Source organism: Trichosurus vulpecula, chromosome 1 (assembly GCF_011100635.1).
Source record: "Trichosurus vulpecula isolate mTriVul1 chromosome 1, mTriVul1.pri, whole genome shotgun sequence".
Classification (NCBI taxonomy): domain Eukaryota; kingdom Metazoa; phylum Chordata; class Mammalia; order Diprotodontia; family Phalangeridae; genus Trichosurus; species Trichosurus vulpecula.
In genome coordinates this window covers 100,024,261-100,043,757 of record NC_050573.1, presented here as the reverse complement: position 1 = coordinate 100,043,757, position 19,497 = coordinate 100,024,261, and the positions used below count along the sequence as shown (strand labels likewise).

The 19,497-nt window shown below is 36.9% G+C and overlaps 1 long non-coding RNA gene across 1 annotated transcript in view; it reads right to left on the bottom strand.

Moving 5' to 3' along the window:
* LOC118848757 overlaps positions 1–19,175 on the bottom strand; it is a 105,147-nt gene extending 85,972 nt beyond the window's left edge. The window contains exon 1 of the long non-coding RNA XR_005010262.1: positions 19,060–19,175. This is a non-coding gene — a long non-coding RNA (uncharacterized LOC118848757). The remainder of the gene's footprint in view (positions 1–19,059) is intronic.
* Between the last annotated feature and the right edge of the window lie 322 nt (positions 19,176–19,497).

The window sequence follows — 19,497 nt, the reverse complement described above, 5'->3', positions numbered from 1 at the left end:
AATATGCGTAGTTCAAGGCATCCCATCTTTTGTGAGTAGTTTTTTTCACAACCTATACCACAATCCATACAAAAGGGTAGGCATACACTCACATTTTTCGACTGTGTCACTGTCAGGCTACTAACCTGAGTCCAAAAGTCTCCATTCAAATTCTAAGCACCTAGCTGCCATCATCCGTCTTAGACATGACCCAGAGGATAGATAATACATTAGACTGTCAAAATTGGACCTTTGCTAATAAAACCTGAGGAAACATAATGAAGCCTTCAAAAATTTATCACCTAATATTCCTTGCATTATATGCCATAGTCAAAAATTTCAATTTTGTTTCTCTCTAAACGCATTTTTCTTTAAACCATATCTAAGACACTCCTTGGAAGATAAAAGAAATTTTCAAATTATGGTAGGATTAAGAGTTTAGAATCAAATCAATTTTATTTAGAAAACAAAGTCAAACATATAGCTGAGCATTTTTTTGCGTGTGAGAAAAGTAAATTTAATATTCTTTCTTCACCTCCAATAAGGAATAATCCAACAGGCTCTAAACAAAATTTTAATCAAACTTCATTAACACAAAATGACTTTTGGGTAAAGGACAAGAACAAAACATACCTGCTCAAGGGATGATTTTTACATTTTGCAGAAAATTATAAGCTCCTGAAAGAGGAACTCTTAGAAAGAAAGTACTGACTGACTCCTACCTAATTACAGCACTACTACCTGACTTACCTCTCCTTCGAATATAACTGTGGAGAGATTATTTTAAGATTCAGAACATGTTCATTAGAATCTACAATGAAAACTCGACTTTTCTCAGGAATAATCACTCACAAAAGATTAAAAAGCATTGAAAAGGTTAGCAAGGGTGTGTTGTTTCCTTAAAACATTTTTTTCTAAAATTAAGAATTTTGCAACATTAAGATAGAGGAGGTAAAATTTATCTTCTTAGGTTGGATTAAAATAACAGATTTAATAACACTATACTGCATATAGTTAAAACTTGATATACTATTACCACTAACACTGAACGAGTCAGAGGCTTACTCTGCCACCTCTAAAATTTGTTCAGCACATTAGAGGTCCTACAAAGGAATAGTGGCCTCTGGTCAGGTTTTGCTAGCCAAATATAAACTCAGCCTATCAGGCCTGAAATCTGGTCCTAGGTGATAGGTTGTTAGATTAGTACTACAGAAGATGAGAAATTGCATTAGTTTTGTTTCCACAGATTATAACCAATCCAGTCTCCAGTGGAATGGTTTCATGAATTGGTATATCTCTAAAAAATTCACCATTTGATTATCAGTCTTCTGACAAAGTGCCATTTTGAACTTTGCCAGATTGGTCCATTTCTAACCTTAGCCCTCAGCTGACAGACATTCAGTCCACTGCCAGGCCCATACCTTAAGACCTTCTATTTTGCAACCTGCAAAAACTCATGCTTTGTTAATGTGGCATTGGAGTACCCAAGGTTATCTCCATGCCTAGCTGAGACATCAAAGTAGAACTTAAATTGAAGTGGTAGAACTGGCACTCAAGGCTGGGACTTGGATAGAAAGTTGATTGCTCTCTCCACTACATCACACTGTTCTTTTGTCAATAATAAATTACAAAATCTAATTTTATGAAAACTACTAATAGCCTGCCCACAAGCAAAACTTTAAACTATAAGACAATATTCTATTCTAGATGTTACTAACAGTACTTTGCTTGGTATTATAAAGCAGGATCTATATGTGATAGATTCTGCTCAATATGCCACTTTTAAAAAACTCACTTTGTTAATTCTATTAAAATTCTCACTTTGTTAACTCTCTACAGATATAAATTGCTCCAATGTTGATAGTTTTCAGAATGCAAAGTTTAAAGTTAATTAAAAAACACAACAAAGGCAAAAGGCTTTGGTTCCATATCTAAAAAGCTGGGGCGTGTATTATTTCCAATGCTCCAAAAGGAAGATGCTTCACTTTTATTCTTGGCTCAGTTAACTCCTCTCTTCCATCTTTGAGTTAAGGCAAAGAAATAACTGCCACTCACTGTGTGACCTCAGATAATATACTTAACTTCTGTGAGTCTAAGTTGCCTAATTCATACCTACTTAAAGAAAGAAATTTGGAACCTTGAGATTCCTTCTCAATTCTAGATTTATTCCAACTTCTCCTACCCTCAACTTCTTTGAGTTCCCTCTGAATTGAAATACAGAGGCAGCTAGGTGATTATGGGCTAGATCTGAAATTAGTAAGATACGAGTTCAAATTTAGCCTTGGACACTTACTATCTTTGTGATCTCAGACAAGCCACTTAACTTCTGTCTGACTGAACTTCCTTTTCTGTAAAATGAGAATAAAATAGCACCTACCACCCAGGGCATTTACAAAGATAAACAGAGCTGATATTTGTAAAATACCTTGCAAACCCTAAAGTGTATTATAAGGGCTTATTCTCCTTAGCACACAGCATAACCCACATGTGGGGCCTCCTCAATGACAGCAGATGAGCAGAAACAGGGAGGAAACCCAGTGGGTTCTTGAAAATTAGTTAGTAAACCCCTACACATACATACACACATATACATACACAAATAACAGGTTGCACTAAGTTTTCATGTTAACTTGATTTGAATACTTTAAGTGGATTTGTAATCTCATCAATGTAGGTATTCTCTCCAATAATACAGGTGATAACCCATCCATGGTATCTCATCCCATGTGGTTCCTCATCCATTTTGTTGTTGTTCAGTTATGTCTGACTTTTCATAACCCCATGGACCCTATCACTCCAATACTCCATGGAGTTTTCTTGGCAAAGCCACTTAAGTGGTTTGCCATTTCTTTCTCCAGAGGATTAAGGCAAACAGAGGTTAATCAACTTACTCAGGGTCACACAGCTAGTGTCTGAGGCCATATTTGAACTTGGGTCTTTCCGACTCCAGGTCCAGTGTTCTATCCACTGAGCCACCTAGCTGCCTCTTCATTATTCATGTCCTCCTATAAATTCAACTATCCTCTAAGTTTCCCAACACTGAATAGATGCCAATGGAGCATTTAAATTATCCGTCAGTTATCTCTCCTTAACTGACAGCCTTTCTCCAATTAATACATCTCCCTGGTAACATCCTTTATATCACTTTTCCATTCCATTCTTCATTAGTTACATGTTGCAGATTATTCATACATTCCATGCTCCTCTTTACTGCCCTTTAAGTGAGCCACAATTTTATTTTTTCAATAACTATGGTATTCCATGACTCTCAATCTTACAGTATCACAGAAAGACTATCATTGTTTAAAAGATGGGCCTTTGTTTCACCGAGAAGAGTGAGGTTATTAAAAGCACTGAATAATTTCCCAAATGCAATCCAACCTGCTTTCCTCTCACTCAATTCCTAGCCTAATAGCATGCAGTATTACAAACAAATAAACAAAAAGTTGGCAGCCTACTGACAAACTTTCTTCCCCACCTTCTTCTCTTCAAGTTATCAATAATCAAATTAAAAAATTCTCTGTAACTTCCTTAAAGATTTAAAATATTTAAATAGTGTTGTCATGGTGCCCCAGCACTTAAGCCTAAATCCTTTTGGGTACAAAGGAAGATTTTTTTTATCTATTGTAGAAATACATACATTTCTCTGTACTGAAGAGAATGTAAGACATTAGTGAAAATACAATCAATTTATGTTCATAAAAATCCATTTGCTATATTTTTGTGGATTACAATCGGCATTTGATTTGGTGGAAACAATGGCAGCTTTGAATATACTGAACAATAGTGAAGTAAACCAGTGTATATTGACACCGCTAATGAAATAAATACCAAATGCAGAAATGAAGTCAGATACAATGGACATCTAAGATGACCAACTATGCCTCTTGATAAAATTAAGTAGATTCAAAGGAATCACTTCCCACAAGGCTCAGTATTAAGGGATGGCTCAGAAAGAGATGAATGAGAAAGTAATGGGATATGAATCTCAGTCACCAAACTGAGGCTGGACACAGAATAGACTCAAAGATTCAAAGGTTCTCAGATTGGTTTCACTTCCACTAGTACAAGCAAGTAGGCTATGAATGATATGGTGCTACCCAATAATACCTGGGGGCATAAGTTTATTTATGGCCACTCAGCAATCAATGAAAAGGACAATACTTAAAACTTCTCTACTAGACTTGAAGACGAGTAAAGAACAATGTAGTGAAAGATGTATTGATGGTAGCTATAACAAACGCAGCTACTGTGGCTGTGTGAGGCCAATAACACCAGCACACAGGAGGGCTGCTAGCACAAGTTCTTTGATCTACTTTTCTAAGGAAAGCAACTTTAAGGGGTTTACAATCTCACTTTAATTAAACATACATATATCATTCACTTAGATCAGGGGAAAAAGTCAGCAATCTGAACTTCTGAGAAAACACAAACAGAAATTATAAGCAGGAATTATATAAACAGAGCAAAACAACACATATCAACAGACAGGATTCTATCTGTCTAACCATAGCAACACACACATAGTTATCAGAGAGAGAAGCACCAACATCTGGGTTTTCAAAGCTGCAGGGGCTCCTTAATGGCTACCCAGAGTCCCATCTGGCAAAATCACAGGAATGCTCTTCCAATGAGTGAGCCCCAAAGCAAAACCTCTCCTCCTGCAGTTCTGAGAGTTCTTGATTCTGAGTTCAATGGCTATCCTCTGGGTATATACCCTTTTTCAGGGCCTAAGTGCTTCACACCTCTTGAGGGCTTCATACCTCTCCTGACCCAAGCAGCAAAAGGGTGTGGGCCTTCCTACAAACAAAGGCAAGACTCAATCAAAGGCACTTGATTGCCTTAGTGCTTAGAAGCACTCCAAGACAAAAGGCAACAAAAAGTCCCATTCTGCTTGCCCTTACAGTAGCTTATCAACAAAAATAACCTAAACAGATCACAGAAAGACAACAGACAAATGACACAGAAACTTATAGTATGTCAGGGTTGGAAGGGACCTAAAAGACTACTTAGTCATGCATTTCCCAAACTGTACTCTAAAATGCCACCATGAACTCACAGGGATACCATGGGATATTTTAAATTTTCAAGAGAAACAAAGAGACAATGAATATCTGGTGGACACTGCATGAACTACTCATTTGAGGGAGTTAACAGTTTCAACATTAGATTGAACTATATTCCTTTTGATGACATTCATTAATGTTTGATATATTTTTGGCTCCACCAGTAACTTCTCAAGCTTTCTCATTTTCAACATTATGTTTTTGTGAAGTTGGGTTTTCAGCAGTTGTTGTTATAAAAAGTACCACATGAAAATCAACAATAGTACCCAGTATGATTCCAAGTTTTAAGAAATGAAATAGTGTACAACAGGTGCATATATCCTATTAGTAATTGTGAATAAATAAAATATTAAGAATGAACCAGTTACAAAATTGTTAGGATATAAATACTCATTTAGTTGTTTGGACCTAACTATTTAATAAATGGAATTGCTATGTATTTCTTTTGGCCTAGGAGCAGTATGAAAAAATTAATGCAACACAAGAAAATTTGGGAACCTCTAACTCAATCTAATTCTCAAACTTTACAGATGAGGAAACTGAGGCTGATGTGAGTAGAGCTGGAATTTAAATTCAAACCTTCAGACTCTGAATAAACCTATACCACCTAGACAATAGGTGGCCTGCTCAAATAATAGGAAATATTCCGCAGACCTTAAATAACTGTTGTGATGGGACAGGCCAGTACTCCCAACTATTTGGACAAAACTGATAACACAGGATCACCAATTTTGATATTCACTAGAATTGTGCTCATGTTGCAGCAAGCAAAAAAGAATTTAAACACAATACTTTTTACATAATAAATTCCTTCTGCACTCACCTAAAATTATCTTTATTTTAAAATGGTAGAAAAGATTAGAGAGATAAACCATGGCACTTTCTTATAATTTAGTTAACACTAATTTTATATTTGAATTTGAACTATTTTAATACATGAGTAACTATTCTCTAAGGCACTTGAAAAATGGAAAAACAAAGGGATGGTTCACCAAGTAGAGGAGTAGGAGGGATATATTTGGAAATAAAGGTAATATAAAAACATAAGATGGAAATAATAACGTTTTTAAATGCATTAGTATTTTTATTTCTTTTCATGACAAAGCTAAGCAAAGAATGCAAGGTACTCTTTGGCCTTACAAATTTATAAAAGTCACACAGGAAGGCATTTTGCTAAAGAGAAATGAAAACCCGAGGGTTAATCATAACACTAAACACATGCATATCCTTTTGCATCTCTGTAAAGGAAATAGGCTTGATCTAAACTTTACTAATAATCCTAGAAGTTGTTTTTCCTTTTGTGGCTTAGCTCCCAGAATCCTCAAGAGAGGAGGACAAAAGAAGCCCCCACTATGAAGGGAAGTCATACTTACTTATAGTATTTGGAGAAACATGGCTTACGTTAAGAAGCAAAGTACCAATTAAAAGAAAATATTGCTGTCTGATCAACTTACATGTACATTTCTTTTTACTTCTTTTTTTTTTTTTGCAAGGCAATTAGGGTTAAGTGATTTGTTCAGGGTCACACAGCTAGTAAGTGTCAAGTCATATTTGAACTCAGGTCCTCCTGACTCCAGGGCTGGTGCTCTATCCACTGCACCACCTAGCTGCCTGCCATGAACATTTCTACTACTTAACATTCCTTACAACCTATAATAAAACCTGTTAACATTTTGGTTGCTGTACCTGGGGGAGAGCAAACTGCTAAGAAAATCACTCGTTACAAAATGCTTTAAAATAACAAAAATATGTATTAGGTACTTACCTTATGTAAAACAGAGCAGCTAGGTGTCACAGTGAAGAGAGTGCCAGACCAAACCCAGGAAGACATCTCCCTGAGTTCAAAATCTGGTCTCAGGCACTGACTAGCTGTGTGACTGTGGGCAAGTCACTTGGTACTGTTTGCTTCAGTTAACTCATCTATTAAATGAGCTCATGAAGGAAATGGCGAATCACTCCAGTATCTTTGTAAAGAAAATCCCAAATGGAGTCATGTAGAGTGGAACACAATTGAAATGACTAAACAATACATATGCAAAACACTGTGCTAGGTTATGAAGTATCGGAGTGAGAGAGACACAAAGATTTATAATTAAGACAGTACCTGGCTCAAGGAGCTTATTATCTAGTAAAATCTTAGAAAACAAAAATTAATCTGTTACACCTCTGACATTTTTCCCCTTCCCATCATATTTCACATAAGCATGTTGGTCTGTTTATAAAAAGGGTTTCACAGGACTGCTGGGTTCGTGACATATTGCATTAATAAAAATGAATCAATTTCATCAATAATAATCACCATCATCTCATTTACATAATGTTTTCAGATTTGCAAAATGTCTTCCTCACAAGAACTCTGTGAGGTAGAAAGTACAATTAACCTAATTCTACTGATGTAGAAACTGAGGCTCTGAGAAGGTAAGAGCTCTCCTAAAGACACCCAACCAGTCATTTCTGCAGACAAAATACAAAACCAGGTCTCCTGACACCAAATCTAGTGCATTTCCCACTGTGACATGCTAGTTCTTTCACATATACATAGGCAGTATTATGGACTATGTAAAGATTAAAAGGGCCTATTGCACTAAAAACAAACAGGTCTTTCTTTGGGATGGACAAAAGAGTGGACTAATTCAGAGGATGCATACAATCTGAAGTCAAAAAGGAAAGCAAAATGACAAACCTGAAACTGTTGGTTCTAATTAATGTACAATATTGAAGTTTTGAATAGTGTTGGGTTTCCGTAAGTTATGTAAAAGCCATTGACATTTGTTTTTCATACTCAAAATGTTCTATCTAAGGTTTATGAGTACCAGCTAGAGCAGTACAGATGGCAGAAACACCATATTCAACTCTAAAAGCCAGGAGAATATAGTTCCCATGTCATTGTGATTGAAGTAGTCCATATTTCACTAGGAACTATGAGAATGGAATACACTAACCTGCCTGTTGATGTTGTTGTTTATCCTTAATTCCTGAAAAAACCTACCTGTTAAAGATATTGTGACACTTCAAATCAGAAAAAAAAAATGACTCGTTTTCTTAATGGGATGACTCACTTATACAACAGGAGATGAAAAAGAGAGGCAGAAAAGAATCCCAATTTGAGAGCTGAAAGAGATCTCAGGGGATATCTAGTCCAACTCACATATAAAAGAGTCCAACTCAAAAAAAAATAGCCAACTGGTCATCTAAACCAGGGCCTCTCAAACTATTTCCACCTGTGACTTCACAAGTTTGTGGTGCATGGTCTGAGGGCATGCGCAATACAAAGTGCACATGCTTTGTGTTTAGAACCAAGGCTGCAGTGAAGTCAACATGGCAAGCACTGCCACAAACAACTTGGATTCATCGTGCTTTTGATTTTGAAATAGTTTTTGTCTTCGTGCGTTCAGAAACCTTTTACTGTTGCCAAATTTTTTTCAACCCCATGTGGGTTATCTAGACTGCTTGAAGACATCCAGTGAAGAGGAACCCACTGCCTTCCAAAACTGCCCATTCCATTATTGATTAGCTCCTAACTATGAAGAAGCTTTTCCTATATCATGTCTAATTTTGCTTCACTGTAATCTCTACCACTAATACTAGTTTTGCTCTCTAGGGTCAAGCAAGAAGTCAAATTCTTATTCCAAATGACAGCTCTTCAAGTACTGGAAGATCTGTCATGTCCTCTAAATCTTCTCTTCTCACTCTATGAGTGAGAAACTGGTGTACTCGCTAGTCCTGCTACACAACAATCTATTTCTCATTCCTGTGCTTTTGTATAAGTTGTCCCTTGTGGCAAGACTGTACTCTGTCTTCACCTTGATCTTTAAAAAATTTTTCATTTCCTGATCCACTTCAGCTGCTCATGCCCTCTAGAATCATATTCACTTATATGTATAACATTTGCCCTAACAGAATGTAAGCTTTGGGAGATTAAGTAATGTTTTGTTTTTGTCTTTGGATTCTCAACACTCGGCACATAGTAGGTACTTAATGTTTGTGGATTGATTCCTTGTCTAGACCAAATATATCCCTTTCCTTCAAATGATCCTTATATGGGAAGATTCTGATGATCTTCACCATCCTGATTCCACTCCTCTGGTCACTCTCCACTTCACCAATATCCTTTACTAAAATGTGGCCTCCAAATATAATACCTCAAATATGGTCTGACAAAGGTAGAGACTAGATGGACTATCACTTCTCTAGCTCTGGACACCACACTCTTCTTTGCCTAGGACTGAATTAATTTTTCTGACACTTATACTGACTTATATGGAACTTGGAGTCCACTAAAACACCTAATTTTTTTCATAATATGTGATGCCTAGACATCTCTGCCATTCTGAAGCCTAATGTAAAACTTGACATTTCATCTTATTAGATCAGATCCAACATTCTAGATTCTCAAAATCTTCTGGATTAAACTTTTTTTATATAATATTTTGTTTATCCTTCCTAGTTTTGTGTTATCTACAAGCTTGATAACAACGCTATGTTATATAAATCACTAATAAAAATGACAAAATGGTAGAAAATGAAGAAAAGCACTATACCACTTGAGTTATCTCAACACGGAGCTATTTCATACTATAAAAAAGTGTTACTACATAAACTGGTATGTGGTACCTGAGACTTAATTTTGACCAAAGATATAGGAATGTTTTCTGAGTTATGCACAATCATTACCAGCCTCATAATGTATACACAGAAGGTTTTTCTCAACTAACTTTCATTTCCTTAATAAGAAATTAATCCCAGTCATCAGTTTACTTTGAATACTCTCCTGGTCAGTTAAACTAATTTTTGTGTCTCCAACTCTCCTCAGACCACAATGGAGACGAGCCAGCACCAAAAGGTTTGGGAACAGCAATGCCCTCAAGACCACCAATTTTGTATCCAGCCTGGGCTCCACAGCCATCATCAAGGGGTGATCAATTACTGTGGAGAATTGGCCCACTTTCCTTGCCACAAACACCAATTTCTACTATCAGTCAGGTAAACCCAAGAGCCCCAGAAGTGGCAGAACCCCTCAGACTTCTAGTCCAGTTCCCGTAAGACCATCCCTGGAAGCAAGCACTATGGAGATGCTGGCAACTGCTTCTATAAGTGCTGCAGTACCTGCCTCCTCAGCATTCATAGCTACTGAAGACCCAGAAAATAAAATTCTCACTCCCAAAGACTTTGGCATTGTCAAAGCAACTACACGGCACAGTGGAAAAAGCACTAGGTCGGGAGCCAAGAAGACCCCAGCTCAAATCTGGCCTCAGACTCTCATTAGACTTTTACTACCATGGACAAATCACTTAAACCTGTTCTGATTCAGTTTTCTCAACGGTAAAATGTCAATAATAATAGCCCTTAACTCACAGAGTGGTTGTGAGGATCAGAAGAGATATTTGTGAAGTACCTAGGACAGTGCCTAGCATATAGTAAGCACTTAGAAAATGCTTATTCCCTTCCCATCTCACCTTCCCTCAAATGGTTCAACATCAGAAATAAATAGGATTTTATCCGTGGAAATGACATCAATGTCCCCTAAGGGCCATGGGACCTTTCTGTAACTTTGGACTTTCCAGACTAAAACCTTCCATGTGTGCTGTCTCACTGTCAGACTGTGAATTCCATGAGAGCATGGATTGTCTTGCTTTTTCTCTTTATATCCCCCCTTAGCACAGTGCTTTGCATATAGTAAGCATTCAATAAATGCCCTCCTTCTATTCCTTCTTGTAACATACAGAATCTCAGAGTTGATAGGGGCCTCAGAGCCATCTAGGTTCAACCTGCACCAGTATATAAGTTTCATGCTTTCTACCCTTACTCCTTGATAAAACATCAGCATTATGTTTTTAACAAACTATTTGCTCATTAAATATTAGTTGATTAATACTATTTATGATATGAAAACAATTCAGGAAATATTACATGTCTATATCCTATAAAGCATACTATATACTAGGAATTAAGGGAGATTGAGATAGACAACACATAGTCCTTGTTCTCAAGAGGCTTACAACTTTTTGATCTGAAAGAAGTTAAAAAGGTAGCTATGTGGTAAAGTGGAGAGAGTCCTGGACTTGAGTCAAAAAGATTTGAGTTCAAATCCTGCCTTAGATGTTAGCTGTGTGACCCTGGGCAAGTCATTTAACTTCTGCCTCAGTTTCCCAATCTGTAAAATGGGGATAATAGCACCTACTTCCTGGAGGCTGCTGTGAGGATAAAATGAGATAATATTTACAAAAGCACTTTGCAAACTTTAAAGTTAGACTACATAAATGTTAACTATTATTTGTTGAAAACCTCAAAATGCTATAACTAAGTAGGACCATAGAATCATAAATTTAAAGCAGATAAGGAAACTGAAGCCTAGACAGGTTGAGTCACTTGAAATCATAAAAGTATTAAGTGAAAATGCCTTTATTCTAAAATCATCCAGTTAGTTCTCACATCCAAAAGTAATGGGAAGACTACTTCACTAGTATTCAAAGGAGTCTGGGGCTTCAGAACTGACTTCCTAACTAACTGCATGTTCTCAGTAATTCACTTGGGAGTACGTATCAATGAAATAAAGATATCTTATTCTATTTGATATTAAGTCCTGGTTCAACAAATCCAAGGTGCCAGATCACCTTGCAATTTTATGACACCAAGAATATTCTGTGCAATCTCTCTCAAAACTACAGAAACTATTCTTTTTTTTCCTGTTACTATCACAATAACCTCTAACAGCAGGAGACTCCTCCTCTAACTTCTTAAGTCCCAGCTCCAGCTCCTCCTTTCCTGTTTGTGCTAGAAGGGAGGGAAGAAGACTGCATGTGGTGCCTAGGGAAGGACTAATAGTCATGCTAAGTTTTCCTCAATTCCTTCCATAGAAATCCTCAAGGTCCTAGGACGCTTGGTGACCCAATCTGGGTCTTGTGGTTGATTAGGAATCAATGAGCCAAGGCGAAGTGCAGTTTTTCTTTACCTTTATTTTTCTTTCCTAGACATATACCCAAACACTTAAATAATTAATAAAATGTTACAGTATAGAAAGTTATAGCACCTCTTTCACCACTCCCCCCAGCTTCCAAGTAAACAATTATAAGCATGCTTTGCAAACTGATGACCTTGGATTTCTATGGCTGATTTGTATATGCAAATCCTTCCCTTGAAGGATTGTTCCCTAGTCTTCTTTTCTCTCATCTTATAAAATTCAGTACTTTTATAATTTAAGTGTGGTCATCCAGAATGATAATTAGTGAGAAAACTGCTTCATTTCTCTCTGGTAGCAGTCTTTTAAGAGTATAGTAGTCCTAGCAGTTAAAACAAACTTTTTAAGGGACTGAGTTATTTCTATTTTAGCAACTTCCAAACTGTTTAACTTACTGTGAATCACTGACCGCTCAACATTAGAGCTGCATGAACAAATAAAACAAGACTGTAATCTTGGGGAAATAGTAAGAATAAATTAAACAAATTTTTACTTTAGTCACTTAATTCACTTTCTACAAAACCCCTTTTCCATCTTTATTCCTAAATTTTGAATACTAACATTTTAATGAACTTAAAGATTCTGGAGAATTGTTATCAAGCACAATCTCCTTTATCTAGATACCATAGGTTAAAAACAAACATTCAAAATAATTGTTCAACACTCAACTTAGGAGTTATAGGAAACTTAGAGTCAGTGCTAAGGGTTATCTTACATAGTTCTCATTTCTTTCCTCTATCAGATAAGAAACTGAAAAAATACAGTCCACTTTGAGTACCACACAGTAAAAAGTTCTAATGTTGTTTGGCCAAAAGCCAATTATAAAGGAGGAGTAGGAGCAGGCAACCCATAGATTCATGAGTTAACTAAAACATGTTCTATACTTGTATTATCCACATGACAAAGAGATAATCATAAAAGAGAAGCAAAATTAAAACTTATAATTACTAAAATATCATTTCCATCTGACATTCTGAACTTAATCCAGCAACAAATACAAGTTATTATTCCATTATAGTTATCTGTTTACATGGGTCTTTATGTTGTAATACAAATTAAACTTAATTGAGTCCATTCATCTAAATTACTGCAGCTTAGTATAGGTCTTAGAACTGCTATGTAATCATTAAAAGAATACTATTTTCAAAAAAGCAATTGTTTAGAGATCAGAAAAATGTGAACTTTTAAAAAGTGTATTTTGTTTTATATTTATTTTAAATAGAAAAGGACATAGGGAGGGGCATATAGTCTGGGTAGTTAGAAGACTTCAGTACTTTGCAAACCATCTCAGCTTTTGAGGACAAATCATTTTCCATCTCTGGGCCTCAGCTTCCTCATCTGTAAAATGAGGAGGTAAGATAACATGATCTCCAGATCAGGTGGTGGCTCAATTGAGAGATGGCTGGATTTGAAATTAGAAAGGCCTGAATTTCAAATCCTGCCTAAGCTACTAGCTGTGTGACCCTGGGCAAATCACTTAACCTCTCTAATCCTCAGTTTCCACATCCACAAGATGAGTTTGATAATAACACTGATCTCACAGACTTGTTGTGAGGATCAGAGTCAAAGGAGATAATAATCATACAAACTTTAAAGTGTGATGTAAATGTTAACTATTATCATTCCTGGTCTAATAATGAGAAAATGCTTATTTCTATTTTTAAAAATTCTCAGGATTACACTGTCACATAATTTGATCATTAAATAACAGACAATTCAAATGTATGGAACATTTGAAAAATATGACAAAAACATTTAAAGTTTTTTTAGTAGGTCATTGTTATTGTTGTTCATACTAATTTAAGTTACTTTAAACTAGATCTAACATTATCATTGAATTAAAATGTTCAACAAAATATGCGCTGCATTTAGTTGTCCCACTATTCTTTCCTTAAAGGAAATGCAAGTCTTCTATTTAAAATAACTTGATTAAAGTATGCTAGGTAACTACAATTCAAATAATGTTTAACTTGAAATACAGATGGAACAGCTGGGAGAAAATATGCAAAACAGTCATTAAAATATAAACTTTCTATTGGTTTTACAGCTAAGATGGCCCAACGCTGAACAACATCATTAGTGCTCAGAGAATATAATACACATGAAAAAACTCTTTTAGTGGGGGCACGAGGGAAAGAAATTTAATTTTAAGAGATAAACTATAAACTAAAATCTATTTTAAAAGATTAGCTCCAAAATTTTATTCTAATTCCAAAAATTAGTTATATAAGGGAGCTTTTAAAAACACATAAGTTAATAAACATCATGCAAAAATACGAATAAGCTTGCGACAGCATCTTAAACTATCCTCCCAAGCTGTACATGTTACTTTATAAAAATCTCCCCTAGCTTACAAAGTAGATTCCTGATTCCACTTTGCATACAAGAAAAAGAATAGGAAAATTAAAAGATACTTAACAATTTAAAGAACTATGACCACAACTCCAGTTAAGATTCCAATGCGTCCTTCTAATCATTATCCCATTCTTATAAATCTATGGACATAGTACACTGTATGCTACACACAAAAATTGTGTATCTACTTTTTTTTAAAATTTAAAACATACATTTTAAAATTTGGATCTAGATACAAATATCTACATTAAATACAATTTCTCCAGTCTTCCTCTCTTCTCCCCCACTCTCCAGACAACTGCTGAAATATTTTCCAATGAAAAATTGAAAATATTCACTTTGGAATCAGTAGTATCATTCAGATTCTAATTTTTCTAATATCCCTTTACCATAAAATGAAGAAAACTGAGCTCAATATCTGAAATGCTGCCTCTCTAGATCATATATAATATTATAATAATTTTGTACTTTAAGGGCGATGCCTTTACTTTTTAAATGAATATTAAATATTTTTTAAAGTTTTGGAATATCTGTCATTTTCTTAAGATTCTCATCTCTTATTCTGTATGAAGTTGGAATAAATTTCATTATCAACACACTGCCACATACTTTAGTCTTCTCTAGTCTCCTTTCTGCTTGTCATAAGAGTACTTTAAAAACATGGGGAAAATACTCACCTCCTATTCCACCTTTGGTCTAAATCAGGCTAAAAATGATTCCTCTTCCTTTCAGGTCTATTGCTCATTCACTCTCTCTTTTCTTCCCCCTCCAACTACATAAAGTTTGCTATAGGAAGCTTTAGTTACATTATTACAAATTCTTTTTTTAGGTCACTCAACTAAATTGGTCTCAAAATTAAATTCTGAAAGCAATCCATTCAACTACCTTCAGCCATTTCAAATAAACCCAAATCCATAACAAAAGAGGAAAAACTCTTCTGAAATTATGAAGGAAATATAAATACAAAGTATCTGCATAAATTCAAAGAGCTATGATTAACACAATAGGTCCTACCTATAGAGTGAAAATTAACTATATGTAGGTCCTAAGTAAAATTAGTTTAGTATATCATTAAGCTTATAATTGTGAAAAATATTTTGCATCTAAATATACTTTCAATATAACTTAATTTTATTTAAAGGTGGATTTCAGACCAAAATTATTTACTTTACAATACACTGGAGTTTCAATTTAACATTTCCCCAAGGGTCCGGTCCAGTGGGACCACCTTATTGGAGAGAGGATCTTATGACAAGATGCTTTTGATACTTGAGTAACTAAACCCCTTTGGATGGGATCCGAGACAGACCTGCCTCAGACCAAACTTTGCTCTAAAGCAAACAGTATTACAGTGGGAGTTCAGGGTACTACTAAATAAATGGAACAGCACAAATCAGATGACAATTATACAACACAAAAATTGAGTGGCCAAAGAGAACGCTATTTGGAATCACAAAATACAAAAATACTAATCCGGACACCTATGAAAGAGGAGATAATAAAAAGAATATAAAATGAGGGGGCTAAACTAGATTACCTCTAAGGTTTCTCCTAGCTCTAATTTTCTATTCTGTGTCAGTCCCTGTTCCTGTCTCTCTCTAAACACACGTATACCTTGGCTATATGCCACAAAAATGTTCATAAAACGTAGTGAAACTGAATTACAGCCAACCAAATCACATTTAAAATGTACTATACTAGGAAAGCTCACTCTTTCAAAAAGCCCTATAGTGAATCCTTTTATAAAACAAAGGAACCTTTTGTATTATGAATAACCATTCCCTAAGTTATCTATTTGTGGATTTGTATACGGGTTTCCTTAAATCAGGGCAAAGCTATTTCAAAAGGCAAATTCACAACCAAACCTGCTTTCTTCTCTCTCAACATACAATCACATAATATTCTTTAAAAAAAAAAAAACTACAGAAAATACAAGTTACTCTGGAGAAGAATTTAGAAAGTATACTTTTAAAAAATGAGGAAAAAAATATGTATTATCACATAAGACCTGGTACCAACGAACTGTTTGGGTTTTCTGGTTTGTTTTGCTATGGTTTCAGTAAAGAAAAAATATGAAAAAGATGTCCATGTTTCAAAGCATGTTTCTATAATCCTGGGGTTCAAAACTATTCAAAAAGCTTTTCTGTATTAAACTATGACCTCTGAAATGTCATCAAGGTCAACAGGACCTACAGCAAGATGATCTACTGAAAGAGAATTAATGATGCCCAAGGGCAGATATAAATTTATACTTGCTCAACTTTCCAGCTTTTCTGAAAATCCTGGACTTAAGAATTAAATGAAATAGTTCTTTATATTGCCCAATCACATAAAACACCAATAGTCAATGTCAACAAAATATAAAAGAGATTCAGAGCACAGTGTGAGGTACAAAATAAAACCCCACCAAATAATATATATTACAAGACACAAAACCTTTCTTACTCTGTGTACTAAAGACCTTTCAACTTATATTTTGGCCAAGTGGCATAGGGCCCACATTTCAAAGCAGGGAGCCCTCTGGAGAGACAACTTTCTGTAAAAATAAAATAACTGAGGAGCTGAAAGAGCATTTCAATTGATCATAAATCTTCTAGTTGCTAAAAAGTTAGTTTGGATATTCTGGGCCTGCTAGGCAACATCACCTTCACTTTTCTCTCAGCATTTATTCCTTTGGCCACTACTTCAGCGTTCACACACAAAAAAGAGTACGATTTGAATATTAAAAATTAACATGATTCAATTTAGCATAACGTTTAGATTACACATGCAAAAAAAGCTATTGTTTTTAAATCATTCCTATTACTTCAGAAAATAAATTTGCCCAAAAAAGCTTAATAATTCAAGAATTAAAACACACTAAAGTAAGCCTACAGATTCATAAGTAATGTGGGAAAGCATCTTAATCAAAGAGAATTCTTTCCTACATAGGAATTTAAATTCAACATGGACATAAATACTCATTTAATTTTATGATGACTTAAAAAAAAAGTTAAGGTGACACAGATGCTTTCAAACTAATACTGAAGATTTAGACATTCGTTATAATGAAGTATTTTACTGTTACTACTCCGCTGAATTTCCTTCAGTAAAGATTCAGTCTGGAAGGTGGCACTAGGTCAATGTGATTACTAAACCCTAGTAGCAGTTACAACTAACGTGCATTTTGATGGCTTCCAAAGCTTATTACAAAGATGACTGCTTATACATTCTCTTTCCAATTTTCTCCCAGGAAACACGAGCTACTTCAAACTCATCTGACCAATGTTACCATTTTACAAGGCTTTAAGGAGATTTGTGCTTATTATTTTTAATGTTTATTAAACAAACAGAAGAAAAAGATTATCCTATTTTGCATGTAAGTACAGCAAAATATACAATAAAGGCATTTACATACCTACCAACTTCAGTAGAATTAGTGCTACTTAAAACTACCAATTAATAATTCACAAAACACTGAAAATGTCAATGGTCACAGTGTCCTGATGTACTTTATTCACAAATTATTTATTCCCAATCCAAACACAGACCTCTTGTCTTACTTACTTCCACTCCTTAGGTCCAGTACTATGTAAGATTTCTCTCAAAACTAAGCATTTTAGCCATTCTAAATGCAAGGGACAGGCCCATTTCAGAGAATCTCCATATGATTCAAATGCCCAGTCCAAAGTGTCCTAGTCTCAAAGCTCACTCTGTCCCAGCAACCATCTCCTATTCTCACCCTACCGCTCACCTCACAGCCCCAAATAGTTAACTTTGAAGGGTCCTTGGATATCATCAAGTTCACTCCCTCATCTTACCAACGAAGAAGCTGAAACTTACAAAGGTGGAGTTTCTCGTCCAAGGTCACAAAGCTTTGTGTGGCACAACTACAACTAGAACACGCCGCTTCCCGAACACCGAGCTCCAGTGTTCTTTGCGCCTCCGAGAACCTTAGCTGTCTCTTTCCAAGGTTACTTTCGCCTCCCCCATTCCCACTACCTTACCTTGCCCCACTGTCCTCCACCAGACCCTTCTCTCGAGACAATCCAAGGGTCCCCGGGCATTTACTTCTCCATTTCACTCTTGTCAATATCGACTCCTTCCCCCTCGTCGCCCCTCCCACCCTCCAGCTCAACCTACCTACTCACTTCCCAAACCTGGGAGGCGGTGAGCGATAGCAGGGTCTTGCCCTTTGCCAACTCTTCCTCCTACCCGGTAACAACCCACCCCCAAACCTTGACAGGAAGGGCTCCTGTTCACCCTGAAAAAACCTCCTTGGCTTAAGACTTCATTATATTATAAACTCTCACCCCCGAACTCCTTCCACTTCACCCACATCATCTCCAGAGTCACGGGGCACTTGGTTCCCAACTTCACTTTGGCCAGTCCTGCCTTCGTCTGCCAACTTCTGCCCTGGTGTCCCCAGCTTGCTCTGCCCACCTAACTCCAGGGCTCCCAGAACAAGGGGGGAGGGGGTCTCCCTAAGTCCTGCCCTCTCCTAGCTCTCTCTAGCCCAAGCAGCCCTGCTCCCAACAACTGAGGACACGGGACCCCCTCCCATTGAAGCTTCTCCGGCCTACCTCTCCCCCCTCCCCAGCATAACCCCCTAAGCCTTCCTGGAGCGCCTCTCAGATTAAAAAGTAAGGAATGAGGGGTGGGGGGGTACAAGGTGTCCTCATCTCCCCCTGACAACTATCCCCCACCCTTTAAAGCACTCACCTGGTCAGCCCCCTCTGGTTTCTGCAGGAGGTGGGGTTGTAATGAGGCTCGAGTACAGGGAGGTGAACAGTAGCCCCAGCTGCTGCCACAGCACCCCCTGCCTGGAACCCATTCCCATTCCCCCGCCCCCCTTTCTTGCGCGCGCCCGTGCGCGCGCCCCCGAAATAACGCTCCCGCGGGAGGGGGGAGTGGTGAAGGAGGGGGGCGTGGACACGCTCGCGCCGGGAGGAGGGGGGAGAGTGGGGGGGGGGGGGTAAATAAAGTCAAGGGGGGTGGGTTAGTGGCGTCCGGGCGAAGGAAGTGGATTAGGTCGCGTCCGTCATGGCGCGCACCGGCAGCAACGGCGACTGCTCCCTTCCGTCTCCTTCTCGCCTTTAGTTTGACCTTTTCCTCTAGTGTGTGCGTGTGCGTATCTCCGTGTGTGTATGTGTGTGTATG